The sequence below is a fragment of the Notechis scutatus genome, chromosome 1 (genome assembly GCF_049901735.1).
Source record: "Notechis scutatus isolate UNSWTSFEM ecotype Mainland chromosome 1, rNotScu1.2, whole genome shotgun sequence".
Lineage (NCBI taxonomy): Eukaryota > Metazoa > Chordata > Lepidosauria > Squamata > Elapidae > Notechis > Notechis scutatus.
The window spans coordinates 263,056,290-263,071,888 of record NC_142009.1 but is presented as its reverse complement, the minus strand read 5'-3'; the positions used below and the strand labels follow the sequence as shown (position 1 = coordinate 263,071,888).

Sequence of the window (15,599 nt, the reverse complement as noted above, 5' to 3'; positions counted from 1 at the left end):
GAAAGTGATAAATGATAAGATACAATCATAAATCATAAGATACAAATAACAAGTGATAAATCATAACATATTAAAAGGAGAAGGTAGTAGGAAAGATGGGGAAGATGGGGAGAGGAGAAGGGTGAGACAGATAATAGCAATACAACCCTACTAAAGGGTAGATATCTTTAAGCATAAGACAATGCTATGGCTATTAGGTTTTAGCAATGTAATGGCATGGGGGGGAAACTATGTATCTAGTTGTTTTGGCATGCAATAGCCTATAGTGTGGAGAAGTTGAAACAGTTTATATTCAGGATGTGAAGGTCTATAGATATTTCTCAGCCCTCTTTTTGGCTTGTGCTGTATAAAGATCCTCAATGGAAGGCAGGCTAGTTGCATTTGTTTTTTTTTCTACAATTCTAATTATCTGTAGAAGTCTATACTTGTCCTGTTTGGTTGCTGTGCCAAATCAGACAATTATAGAGGTACAAATGTCAGACCTAATAATTCCTCTGTAGAACTGTATCAGCAGATCCTCGGGCAATCTCAGTTTTAAATTCTGTGACAGCAACTATTTCATAGCAAAGAATAAATAAATAAAGCTGGAGTTCAGGAAGATATAGTCATAGATTTAGGCTTTGCGGAAAATCAAAATCAGACTGATGATATCTCAGCCAGGTAGACTTGTGTTAATTGTCATCTTAAACTGGAGTAGATTTAAACATGCTAAAATCCCTCTTCCCCTGTCTTCAAAGTATTGGCTTTGGTTTCTAAAGCGCCTCAAAAGTTAGCATTGAATTTTAATTGTTAATGTTACAGAGGGGACAATTATTAACATGCATGGAAAATAATCATATTTACTGTGTACAACTAATTAAATTTAAGTTCAAATTAGATTTAATTTCATCCCGGCTGCTAGTGTACAACTCAGCCACTAAAGATAGTGCTTAATAAAATAAAGCTTGCAGTTCCCATAAATTTGTTAGGTATCCATACTCTGTATGAAGAATATTGTTTTAGGCGAAAGTAGTTTATTTCAAATAAGTTATTTCTTTTACTCCAGAAGAAGATGGCTGCTGTATTGAAGTGGAATAATATGTTTAAATTGACACGAGAAGCATAGAGTACTTGGTTTGTTCAAATGTTGCAAATGGAATGTTTATTTTCTTCAGACATACATGCAACAAGAGCATATATGGGATTCTGCTGTCATAGAAGTCATCACATATGAAAATCTTGCATAAAGTTCTGTTCCCTAATATGTAAAACACATTTAGGCATGTTGAAGTATCCACATCATCATGCAGCAACTCAAGAATGGGTACTCCATTCATTTCAGATGTTAACCAGTTTTACAACATCTGAATAGGGTTATGGAGCTGCATAAGCATTTCTTTGTTTAAGTGGAACCTATCATTAAAACAGCTGGAAAAAGAATAAAATCAAAAGAAAACCCAGTTAAGTTTATTTTATATATTGTTAACCCAGTTAACCCAGTTAAGTTTATTTTTATATTGAGTGGTCACTCAATTCCAAGTGACTCTGGATCAAATGTGGAACTAGATATAGATCAAAATCCATTTTCCTTTATTTATATTATAGACTGAACTGAGCTGTTTCTTTGTATCCATCCCTCACCCCTCACCCACTTATATTGTGCCCATGTGGACATAGATGTGCCTGAAATATTAGTTGTGTGTTTAAGCCTATAAGATTCATGAGTTTGTCAGTTCAAGTCTCATCAATTCACGGTTGACTTAGCCTTCTATTCTTCCAAGGATGGTAAAATGAGGACCCAGATTGTTGGGGTCAATATGCTGACTCTGTAAACCTCTTAGAGTGGGCTGTAAAAGCACTGCGTAGTGGTATATAAGTCTAAGTGCTATTGCTATTGTTATTTTTAACTATCTCAATTGCTTTCCAACTCACAGTTACCTGTTTAAATATGATTTATATCATAAACAAGTTTACCTTCTTTTGAAATTGATAGAATCATTCTGACAGGGGATTTACCTATCATATGACCCAATCACTCTGCTTACTACAGAAAAGGCAAAATAACTTTCCTGTATACAAGGGTGCTAGCATGCACTTCATTGCAAACTCAGATGGAAAGTATACTTATTTATTATACAATATATTATTATCTTTATAATCATGGACTCTAGCTTAAATACCACTTTAAAATGTATAACTTTGCAGAAAGTATGTCTAATAGACACATGTATCTAAGAAGGGACTATGCTTATTTTACTTAAACTTTTGCCAGTATTCAGTAAGAGTGCATAACCTTAGGATTTTTCCTGGATATTGACCAGACAATAATTGGGACCTGATGAACTTGGGAGGATATATATATATATATATATATATATATATATATATATATATATATATATATATGTGTGTGTGTGGATCTTTGGTTATTCGGGTTTTCTCCGCGTAAGATTCAAAGTATCTAGGCAACGTTTCGATGAAGTCTCATTCATCATCTTCAGGCTTGCTTCTTCGGCTCTGTGCTTCTCAGAGTGATGAAGCACAGAGCCGAAGAAGCAAGCCTGAAGATGATGAATGAGACTTCATCGAAACGTGCTAGATACTTTGAATCTACGCGAGAAAACCCGAATAACCAAAGATCCACATACAAATACCAGCGAGAACCTCAGAAAACAAATATATATATATATATATATATATATATATATATATATATATATATATATATATATATATATATGTGTGTGTGTGTGTGTGTGTGTGTGTGTGTGTGTGTGTGTGTGTGTGTATGTGTATGTGTGTATGTGTTTTAAGTTTTCGCGGGTACTTACATGTATGGTATTCAGCTTTGTTCGGGTATTTTCCCACATCATTATAGTTGTGCTTTTAAAGTTGTAGCAATGTTTCGGCAGAATCTCATCTGCCATCATCAGGCTTCTGTATTGTGTTCATCTGTGAGTCAACAGATGGCACACTAGGACACACCATATACCAGAAGAAAACACACATCAACCTCTACCTCAACACCCAATCCCACCACCACCCAGCACAGATAAACTCTGTGGCCAAAACACTAATCGCCAGACAATGGAGAGAAGGACCTGTACATTGATTACCATGCAGACTGTATCAAAAGAAAGTCACACAACCCACAACTCAGCATCCAACCCTACTTCAACCAATCCACCATCACCCAAGACTAGGCACACATGCCCCCAACTACCTCAATTCAAACCCAACTGGCCTTAAAGGCAAGCTACTCAATGCAAGAAGCATTGTAAATAAATACCTGAATTTCTCCTCTTACTAAATACGGCTAAATTCAACATCATATTTGTCTGTGAAACATGGCTCAACGCATCTCTCCCTGACTCCATTATCACAGTAAGAGACTATCATGTTTACTGATCAGATCGTGAAATTTGTAGAGGAGGTGGTGTTGCTATCTTCTATAAAAAGTCCTTACATCTAAAAAACATCCAAGTTACCCAAGAGCTTGCTCTTCCTGAGACCATTATCTCTGAACTGTCCTTAAATATTAAATTTCAGTTCTTACTATGTTACAGAGCCCCTATTTATGGCATTGAACATGTAAACAAGCTAAATACACTACTAACATGGGCAGCAGCCTACCCACACACTTTTATCTTTCTTGGTGACTTCAATCTACCTCATATTAACTGGACCCTAAATGAATGTACAACTGAACCCATACATGCAACCTTCTACAATGCTGTAACAAATCTGGGACTGGAATGACTAGTAACCAACAATACTAGGCTTAACAACTGCCTTGGTCTCATCTTCTGCAATAGTTTGAATTCAATTTACAGAATACAAATTACAGAACCCTTTTCCAACAGTGACCACAACATGATTGACTTTTGTCTCAACATACATCCACACGGAATTCCCAATTATAACTTCAAAAAAGGCAACTATGATCTTATAATCAACAATCTCTCTTCCCTTGATTGGCAATTTCTATGCACTGGATGCAATACTGTTGAAGACCATTACAACATATTCTTACTAGAAATCAAAACAGCTATCAAACTATATGTACCAATAACAACTCCCAAAACCAGGAAAAACAGATTACCCATAACAATAAGGAAGCTTCAGTCCAAAAAGAGATCACTTTGGTGAAAAAACAAATCTGGTCATGTTGCCAACTTCAAAAGCCATTCTTTTTGCTGATGATGTAAAGCTATTCAACACCACAGACAATACTGTTACCCTCCAAAAAGACCTTGACTATGTATCAGAATGGTCAATCAAATGGCAACTTCAAATCTCAACAAATAAATGCTCTGTCTTACATATTGGCAAAAAAAAATCAGAAAATAAAATACAAGCTAAATAATCAAGACCTTGTTGAGGATCCAAACTTTGTCAAGGACCTTGAAGTACTCATCTCTAATGACCTAAGTGCTAAAACCCACTACATAGCCAAAAAGGCATTAAGAGTTGTTAATTTAATCCTACATAGCTTCTTCTCTGGTAATATCATACTACTAACTAGAGCATACATAACTTTTGCTAGACCTATACTTGAATACAGCTCATCAGTCTGGAACCTACATTATGTATCTGATATTAACACAATTGAAAAAGTCCAGAAATATTTCACAAGAAGAGTTCTCTGCTCCTCTACTCATTGCAGAATACCTTATGCCACCAGACTTAGAAAGAACTAGAAAACCTTGAACTACGCCTCCTCCGGTGCAATCAAAATATAGTATATAAAATCATACATTGCAATATCCTACCTGCAAATAAATACTTCAGCTTCAATCATAACAATACAAGAGCACACATTAGATACAAACTCAAGGTTAACCAAACCAAACTTGACTGCAGAAAATACAACTTCAGCAACAGAGTGGTCATTGTTTGGAATACTCTACCTGACTCTGTGGTTTCTTCCCCAAACCCCAAAAACTTTAACCTTAGACTGTCTACTATTGACCTTACCCCCTTCCTAAGAGGCCTGTAGGGGGCGTGCATAAGCACACCAATCGTGCCTACCGTCCCTGTCGTATTGTTTCTTTTTATTTTTCTTATAAGTATCTATCTCATGTATTCAAAACTATGTTTATTCTTATACCTGTATCTTGTAAGCGATTTACAAATCAAATAAATACTAAAAAATACTATGCTATGCTGAATCTCTATGCTGCTAAATTTTGTGGGGAAGCTCACTTTCCATTACATGACAATGCTATATCAGAGAGCTACCCCATTCTAATTTAGTCCATCTAAATCTATCTCTGTGCATCTAAATCTTCTACTGCATTTCTCCTTTTTTTAACTCCAAGCATTGCATGATCAAAAGCTGCCTCTTTGGGAGACAGCATTGACTGGTGCACACAGTTTGTGTCCAGAAATCTACCACAAAGCCCAAGGATTTTTTTTTTTTAAAAAACCCACTTTTCACAGTGATTGGTCTTTTTCATTGTATCTCCAGACATTACTTTTGATGGTCCTAGCAATAAAGGAAAGAGAGAAAGAAGGAAAGTTAGTTAAATATTTTAATATACTTAAATTTTACATTCACTTTGAGCTTCAGCCCAGACTAAATTGCTTTTCTCTATATCCTGTTCCTATAGCCATCTATATGAGTTTCCCAAATTGGTCTATCATTTGTCTTTTAAGTTAATATATGGTCTTAATGAACCAGGAATCTCTTGCCAGAATATTTGATTATTACATGTTTTCAGTACAATTGCTACTTGGTTTATGGCAATCAAAGTTTGAATATTGTACAGGATTCCCAATCTCCCAAGAAGAAGACATCTGTATAAAGATTTGAGACTCATTCTGTTTCATGGGATGTTTCATGAAATAGAGCAACAAGTCCTGCTGAACACATGACATCGTTGGTTTTATTTTTCAAGCTGTTATTTTCTTCCTTTATGATCTTTAGAAATGTAAGCTGAAACTAGGCCAAACTTAATGGGTTGAATATTAATATATAAGTGTTTTACAAAGAATTATCATTAAACTTACATTTAAAAACACATTGGGGGAAGAAAAATAGTTAATCAAAGAAATTGTCCATTACAGTTAGTTTGCCCAATTCTAAATAGAACACAGCTGCTTTACTCAATTTCCTGCAGTAATCATTTGACTACAATTTATTTGCTAATATGAGTATGTCACCCTTATCTGCTGAAAGGTAATGGAAGTGAAATATGCAGATGCCCCATCCAGAAAAGTTCATTGTTGTATTTTCCATACAGCTTAAGTAGCTAAATTGCCCAAGGATGTTTTGTAATACAAGATGGATAATGATAAAAAAAGAAGAAAATGTACATGATTATTTCATTTCCAGCAACAAATTGACTTTTTATTACTAAGAAAGGGAAATGGTGAGAAAAAACAAAAATAAAACTTATGTGCTGGAAGTACGGTAATCAGCATAACTGGAGAAAACTATCTGTACACGGAAGGACTAATAAAATTATACTGCATTCCCAGTGTATGGTGTATAGCGAGAATCTATATAACAAGGTTAGTTAACAATGTTAGAGTCTTTGCTATTACTAAGCTTCCTGCCACAATTTTGAGTCATTAAAATATAAGCTGTTTTGCCATTTTTGATCTGATTATGCCCATAAACAGAAAACAGATATATTTTTGTTGTTCCATTCACCTAGGGCACTCAGGAAAGGAATTCAGTTTTCATTTACATTGGAATTATTAGGTTCTGAAGGGAGTTATGGATTTGAATACCATTTTAATCATAAATGCATATTGTTTGTTTCATGTTCTCTTTTTTGACTTGGATAATAGCAGATGAGTTTCCAGAAAGGGAAACACAATATGTAAGGTGTGCGTATACATCTGCACATTGGAAAATAGTTATTATGAATTACACCTCAGTTGAGTTTTTTAGGATACTTTACTAATTGTATTGCCTAAGAAATATGTCCCAATTCAGTGAAGGGAGAAGAGAATAAACAACACTCATCAACCTACTGAGCTATTAGCAGTGGCTAGATTAGGATAAACATACAGGGAAATATTATATAATATTCTAACCATGACAATTATCCCAGTCTGTGTCTAGATGGTGCCTACTTGTTTTCTGATATGAGAACTACCAGTATACAAACCATGAAAAACCTGAACTTCTGAAATATGATTCCTTCCCCTTCTCTTCTTTAATAATGATATGTTTATAAGGTCTACAAAGTCATTTAAATCCTAGAAGAAACCCATATTTCTTTCATATTTTAATGCTCATATTTTTTTTCTTATGTCTGTGATTATTTAAATATTAAAAATATTTTTAAAGTAAACAATACTGATAGACGATGTTCCCTTAAGACTCTGCTGCTAAATTCCCTTTTCTTCAAAAACAAGCAAGCAACAAGCATCTCTTCTACACGTATGTCATGTAATGCTAGACAATTAAGCAATTCTGATGGACTCATGTGTCAGATCAGTGAGAACTGGGAAGTTCTGTAGCAGTTTTTTAAAGTTACTTCACCTTTGAACATGGGTGGGGAGAATAGAATGCATGGAACTGTATCTACCTAGTATTTCACATTAAATTCCCAGTTACGAACACTTTACAAGAACAATCCTATATCAATTACCTAGGATTAATCCATATTGTTACTGTATTTAATTTATTTTAATTTTGAGAAAGTATGTGTGTGTGTGTGTGTGCGCGTGCCCATGTGCTTGTGCGTGCATATGCTATCTATATGGTGTATGTGTATGTCTGTCTGTCTGTCTATCTATCTATCTATCTATCTATCTATCTATCTATCTATCTATCTATCTATCTATCCATCCATCCATCCATCCATCCATCCATCCATCCATCCATCCATCCATCTATCTATCTATCTATCTATCTATCTATCTATCTATCTATCTATCTATCATCTATCTATTATAACTATTCTACAACCTCTACAAAAGTATATAGAGTGTCTTTTTCCCTGTGTTGAAGGAAATTAAATTTTATTCAAGTGGAATAAATTTATGATTTAAAATGGGTATTATTAATCATTACTTCACAGTATATATTTTCTTGGTACTTTCAATAGATCCTTAACTTGAATTCATAGCAACCCATAAAAATCTAATAAGGTGAGTAAGAACAATTTACCCCGACCATCAGTAGCACAAAGAACCAATGCATAAATTACTACATGTAGTTATGTCTTGTGAAATAGCAGCTTTTGGATATGCAATTTATTATAATTTGAAATATTAATATGTTTTTACCAACAGATCTAGAAGCATTTGATTTGGAGTATTTGTCAATTAACTGTGAAACAAAGATTTTATCAGTTTTACATCAGAGCTATTCTTACATATATATTTTGTGTGTGTTTGTGTGTGTGTGTGTGTGTAATTAGAACCATTTTGTTTAATACATTAAAAGTGTATTTAACAACAATTATTACAACTATTGATTAATCAGTTAACAACTATTGTGTAACTAAATTTCCCATTTAATTGATTATATATTTTAAAGTTTTTTAAAGACAAAGATTTGAATTTGTGCACATCTACTTAATTCTTCTATTATATGATTGCGATACATTATGTGATTATCAGGTAAAAATATCATCTAGTTCTAGATTTAAACCCAATAAGATTACTTCTAAACAAGCATGCATAAGTTTGTACTCTCAACTTTTCTTAATTACACTTCTATTTTAGTAGAGGAATTTATTTAGTAATTATGATATAAATAAAGCAAAGGTCAGTTATTCCAGAGTATTTAAATTAGGATAGAATTTAACTTTGTTAGTGCTGTATTCAATGCCATATTAGATACTATGAAAGCATTTTAGTCAATATCTTCATAAATATTTGAAGACAACAAAGCATGAACTAAACTACTGTATGCTTAAACCCCTTTTATGTCATCAAGAAATGGAATACCTGCACAGGAGGAAGAAAAATGAAGGAAAAGAAAAGAACAGAAATAAAATGATTTCAAGGCAATTTACTCTAAGCTCTCATGATGAGATCAGTAACATGTTCAAAATGAGGTAATATACTTCTGATAGCATAAATCACTGACTAATAATTTGTTGAATCTTAAATTAAGTGGAAAAGAACAGGGCATCTTTTTTCCACCATGTGATAATTTCTTAGTGCATTTCCAGGCTGAGACTAATTCCCATGCAAATGCATTGTGGGGTGGCAGGGACGGTAGAACTCCAGATCAAATGGAATCTCTTTGCTTGAATATAAATTATGAGTATAAAACCTGACAGAACTCCAAATGCTTTCCAGCATTTGAGTTTTCTGATGGTTCTTTTGACAGGCAGCAGTTGCCAGCCATTCAGAGGAAATGCAGGCAAAAATCATCATAGACTTTTGCTTGGATTTCAAAGAGGAAAAATCTAGAGGAAGAATTACAAACGAGAGTGGATAGAATTAAAACTTAGCCTTGGATCATCCTCAGATCTGATTAGCCAACAGATCCAAATGTTGCTATAAAATAAATTGAAGTTTATGCTATTAGACTGTCTCTCATAAGATGCATTTGCAAATTGTTCAGGACAGGCTAACTAAAATTAGCCAATCACTATTTTTATTTATTTATTTTTCCATGCAAGATCTTAAAGACTGTTTCCTCACCCACTCAGAAAGTCTCTCCTTGGTCTTCCATGAGAGCCGTGGCATCCCTTTGATAAATAGAAAGCAGCTGGGATCCCAAGGATGGCTATTAATCTCCACAGCAGATAAAAGTTAAGTGAGCAATGCTGACTAAGCTGAACAGTGCTTAGTAATTACTGATTCATGCAGTGCCTTCCTCAGGATAAAATAAATCCCAAACAAAGATTCTTTTAGAAGATGGATTAATTTTAATTGGTACATCATCACTCTTAGAAATTAGAATGAACTGCATTGTAACAACATTGCTGTCAAAGCTGCTTATTTAGGACAACTATTAGCTGAAAACATGAATTCAATAAAATTTTCTACATGCCCTCCCCTCCCCACAACCATCGATAAGACAACTTTGAAATGTATGTCTTTATAGACATTCTTTTCTACTGTTTGTTTCAGGATGAAAGATACACTGATAGGTGTGCACACACTTTCCCTCTGCACGTACAAATAGACATAAGGAAATAATCAAAAGATTAACATATGTTTAAATTTCAGAAAGGTTGCTGTCTCCATCTCTAGCAATAAAAATATTACAGTCCCATAGATTAATTGTGGTACAAGCCTTTTTAACAGAAGTGGTATTCATCAGGTTCTGACCAGTTCTGGAGAACCGGTAGCAGAAATTTTGAGTAGTTCGTAGAACCGGCAAATACCACCTCTGACTGGAGATTTTACAGTATCCTTCCCCTGCCACGCCCACAGAACCAGTAGTAAAAAAAATGAATCCCACCACTGCTTTTTAACCTTGGGGTTACACATATAAGAAGTGTTACAAATATCATATGTGCTTTATTTATGTTTGACATTTTAAACTGTCAGAGAAGTCTTCCAAATCACTTCTATGGAATTTAAGAAATATCTGAATTCCAGTTGATAAACTGAGCCAGACTTATGTGGCTTGAGTGAGAACTCTGAATGATTTGTCCTATGATCTATTTGTTTTTGTTTTATGTTTCATTCTTTTTGTTTGCTTAGCTATTTAAAGTCTTTGTAAACCTCTGCATTCAAAAAGAGTAAATTGATTAATTTATTTATTGTTAGATTTACTAGCAAGAGAAATATTTAGAAGCAAGTTAAGAGTACATTGTCAGTTGGATCTGAAATATATTTGTGAGGAACAGATTGCACCAATTATATTTGTGTTTGGCTATGATGGATAAAATGTAATGAAACAATAGGGTTGGCTTACAGCAGGATGCAGGGTTTTGATTTTAAAAACTTATAAATACATGGGAACAGATAATTGAATAGTTAAATCATGGAAAGGCTTGCAATCATAGCTTGCTTGCACAAAAATAAAAGAAATTATGACTAATTTCATAAAATGATTGTTGTCTAAAAAGTTTATAGCAGAAAGCATTTAATTTCAGGAAAAAGGGAGAATCTTCATTCCTGCTAATTCATTTGACTTACAAGATATGTTTATTGTAATAATTACATGTGTTCAAACACTAATGAAGCACAACTTGTGGAATATAATATCTTTCTAAAATTAAATGTGTTAACACACCATCCAAAGATGTACTTTGGGGAAGCAAAGACAGATAAGGTTAAGCTGGTCTTCCTTGCTCTATGAGGCTAGAAGAATCTAACATGGATTGATATTTGGCAATATCCCTTGAAATTCAGATTTCTTCAGAGTTAAGGATGAGCCAGTAAATTTCGTGCCAAGAAACTCATAAAACAAGTGTCAAACTTCAAAAGTGGCTTTTTGCTATTGCAACTATTATTACTTCTCAGCTTATCAAGGAACTATAGGGGGAGGCAGAGGGAGATAGAACTTAGGATTCAGACATCAAGTGCCAGGCGCGAGAACCAAGAATGTTTTGGTAGAGCCAGAAAGACTTTCTCACAACAATACCAGATCACTCAATTGGACAATGTGAGCTGATCTAATTGGAGGGAAGGAACTTTGACTCTGTGGGTTTGTGTGGGAAATGGTCAGATCTGATTTTGCCCTGATTGGTGCCGAAACAATGTACTCAACAAAGTTTTGCATTAAGAGATTGGATCATTTCAGACACACTTATTTTGATTGGGTTCATTGGTCAGAACTTTGACAACAGGAATGTATTAAAGTAGACATATCTTATTTCTGTTCTTTGTGTATATTAATAAGTTGTAATAGTGTTAGAAATATTTGTATAATCAGAAAAAGAGGGTTGATTCGATATATAACATCTTGTTTGACATTTGATGCATGCAAAACTTGTTTATGAAGAAAACAAGCAAATTAGATAAATGGGGTATTCCAGAGTGTCTTAAAGAAATCAATTTTATTTCACTAAAATTGAAACATACTGAAGTGTGACTTATATTTACATCCCAAGCTTTGGGATGTTGACTGTGCTAGATAAATCAGCAGTTGATATTAAATATAAAAGGCAGCTTTTAGGACATAGTGTATGTGAGAATTGCTTTGAAAATGTGAAAGGTGTTAGGTATTTGCAAAGTATTTCTGGTGCTATGATCACATTCAAACTTTTTTGCATGTTTCCATAAAATCCACTTTGCCTCCCACCTCAACCAACAGCCTGTTATTTCTAAAGGAGGACAAGCATACATTGAGAATTTCGCAGATATAATTGCTTTGATATTTTTGTAGGTGACATACTGAAATCAACAACCGTTCAGTCATTTCAACATGTTAGGAAGCTGTTTGCACAAATACCAGAGGGGGAGAAATCCTTAATATAGTTACAGAACATTTAATATTTTACATAGCCCTGTTAGTTTGAACCAGAACTGGCAAAGGAAGTGTCATTTGTCTTCATTTAGCATCATTTGAAACCTTTTAGTCCTTAATTTACTTTCAGCAAGCATTAACCAAAAAGAGAGGGGAAAACATAAAATAAATGCAAAAAAATGGATATGAATAAGCTAAATTGCACATAATTCTGTGCAAATGAACTGCTGATCAGATTAATGTTGATACGAAAATAATTATAATTGGTTTGTCCATCTATTAGCACTTTAAAATCTTGGAGAGCTTACAGACAATAGAAAACTTTTTTTCATTTTTCTTCTAAATTTTGCTAAGGCAAATTAATTATGATAGCATCATAGGAAATAACAAAACTAACTTTTTACATATTAATTTATGTTTGTTTTTCTTCATATGGTGTGATACAGTGAAAATCTTTCATCTCTGTCTCCAATATTTTTAAACATGCATTTCTTTTCACTTTCTTAACTTTTAACTTTTTTCTGTAATTTCTAATTTTTAACTACCAGTTTTTAACTTGTTGACTGGTGTGTATTCAGCTTTATTTGGTTTTGTTTTATTTAGCACTTGTTATTAACTTTAATGGAGAGGAAAAGGAAGAGGACTTAGTCAAGCTCTAAGCATTGATACATAATACAGGAAATAGGGTTACACACCTATTATAGGTATAAGGGCAACATTGATCCAATTGAATACTTAAACAAATGAGGAATGTCTTTCCTACATTTCTCTGAATTGTTAAGCCACTGAGGGCTGCCCTTTGTCTTGTTTGATCATTTCCTAGGCAGCATCTGTTCCATTGGTCCGTCAAATGGAATCTTGATCCAGAAAAAGGCATAACTGACACACCAGAATAGAACTGAACAAAGTCTCTCTTGACCACAGCTGCCACCATTTCCTGTAAGTCCTGTAAGTCCAAAAGGTCCCCAAGATTGCACAATTCTTGAGGGCAATAGGCAACTTTATTCCAGAGTATAAAAAAAAGAAAATACTTGGAATAGGCAGTCCAAAGAACTGCAGCCACATAGTCTTTATATAGTTCAGACAGAGTCAGTTTTATCCCACCCAGACCCACTCAGCTTCTGAGTATGGAGACAAAGTTTTGACAATCTTTTTTTGTCATCTTGAGGTGGGAAAGTGTAATTGGGCATCATTACATGCTGTTGATACCAGACCCCAAACTGGTAGATGATCTTACCTAGAAGTTTCTCATAAATGTTGAACAAGAAAGAATATCAAGCCTTATGGTATCTTACAAAGAACAGGCCTTGAGAGCAACTTCTCATACCTAACACTGATTGGAACCAGCCCTAAAGAAAGAAAACCTTGAAACCAACCCAAAAGTGGCTGACAATATGGAAAGCTACTGAGAGATCATGGAACACATGGATGAATGCAACACTTCCATCCAGGCTCCATCCAAGAGTCATCCACAAACATGACCAAGGTAGTCTCCATAGTGAACTCAGGGCCTGAATCTCTAAGAATGGAAGGTTGGAAAGAAGATAGGAGTTTTCCCAAAAAAGTTTGGTGTAGTAATGGCCTTTTGAGGAGGGAGACTTCATCTTCTCCTTCAGTACTGAAAGAATTGTGAAGTAATATTCACACCAGAATGGTTGCAAGGCAGTCAAATATAGGTAAACTTCTGTTCCTGCTCATTGTTATCATAGTAATGAAAATCCTTACATTTATAATCTTCACAGATCTGTAAAGCAAAGGAAACTCAAAGAAGATTGAAAAACAATTGTGAGTTTACTTAGCAACTGCTCCACTTAATAACCATGTTGCTGGTCCTAACAGTGGTCACTAAATCAGACTACCTATAGAATAAGTAAAACTTCCACACTGAGCCCTTTGCTAATATACAATATTCACAGATGCCATCCAGATTTTATACAGTATTGTAAATACAGTATATTTTTCCAGTTATTTTGGTTTTTGGTACTAGGAGCCTCAAATTTATGTTCAGAAATAATCAAATTATTTTGTCAGTTCCATCCAAAGGTAGTTTTTGTTTTGTTTTAGAATGTGCTGCTCCAAATCTTCTCTGTACAACTGCTGCTGATATATATGCATGTATGTGTTTGTCTCTGTGTGCCTGTGCATGCGTACGTGTGTGTGTGCACACATGCATAAAATCTCAACTATATTTTTTTTAACTATATCATTCTAAGAATATATTTTCCCATAGGAGAAAGGCTTAAAATCATTGGAAAAAAGACTGGTAGAATGTTCCAGAGAATATATTTCTTATCATTCAATACTGTGGTTCCTAGACAGAATTTAGAACCATCCAGAAGGGTTTTCACCTACCTGCAAAAATCAAAGCCATGATGTCAGATCCAGTGGTGGGCTTCAATTTTTTTACCACCTATTCTGTCAGTGTGGCTTGGTGGGCATGCTTTGTCTGTGCACCTGTGCTTTGCAGAGGGTTTGCTACTAACCTTTTCCTGCAACCCTGCACTCTCCCTGTGTCTTCAATAGTTGATGCATGGCAATCTGCTGTGCCGCACGAAGCAGCTGAGCTTCAAAACCTGGAAATAAAGGCCAGTATAGAGCTGGGGTGGGCCGAAGGTCCAGCAGCTGATCATTGGAGTGAACCAATTGGTTTCATAGATGATTGTCAGAGCTACCGGTTCTGCTGAAACAGACCGAACCAGTAGAACACCACCACTGGTCTGATCTTCTATCTTGCTTCTTCCCCAAACTTCATGGTTCATTTTTGTTGGGATTAGAAAATTTGACACAAGGTAGAGCAGGAAAAGTCAATAGAAGAAGAAAGAAGAAGAAGAAGAAGAAGAAGAAGAAGAAGAAGAAGAAGAAGAAGAAGAAGAAGAAGAAGAAGAAGAAGAAGGAGAAGGAGAAGGAGAAGGAGAAGGAGAAGGAGAAGGAGAAGGAGAAGGAGAAGGAGAAGGAGAAGGAGAAGGAGAAGGAGGAAGGAGAAGGAGAAGGAGAAGGAGAAGGAGAAGAAGAAGAAGAAGAAGAAGAAGAAGAAGAAGAAGAAGAAGAAGAAGAAGAAGAAGAAGAAGAAGAAGAAGAAGAAGAAGAAGAAGAAGAAGAAGAAGAAGAAGAAGAAGAAGAAGAAGAAGAAGAAGAAGAAGAAGAAGAAGAAGAAGAAGAATTAAGCCTTACATTTCAGGTCTCCATTAGGAATAATTCAGATTGCCTCTCAAGTAGAATAAATGTGGAGATTTATTTATTTATTTATTTATTTTATTTATTTGATTTGCCAATTGTTTAC

The 15,599-nt window shown here is 34.6% G+C and overlaps 1 long non-coding RNA gene across 1 annotated transcript in view; it reads right to left on the bottom strand.

Moving 5' to 3' along the window:
* LOC148133348 (uncharacterized) overlaps positions 1-15,599 on the bottom strand; it is a 125,397-nt gene that overhangs the window by 3,337 nt on the left and 106,461 nt on the right. Inside the window, exon 2 of the long non-coding RNA XR_015747353.1 lies at positions 2,811-2,916. This is a non-coding gene — a long non-coding RNA (uncharacterized LOC148133348). The remainder of the gene's footprint in view (positions 1-2,810; positions 2,917-15,599) is intronic.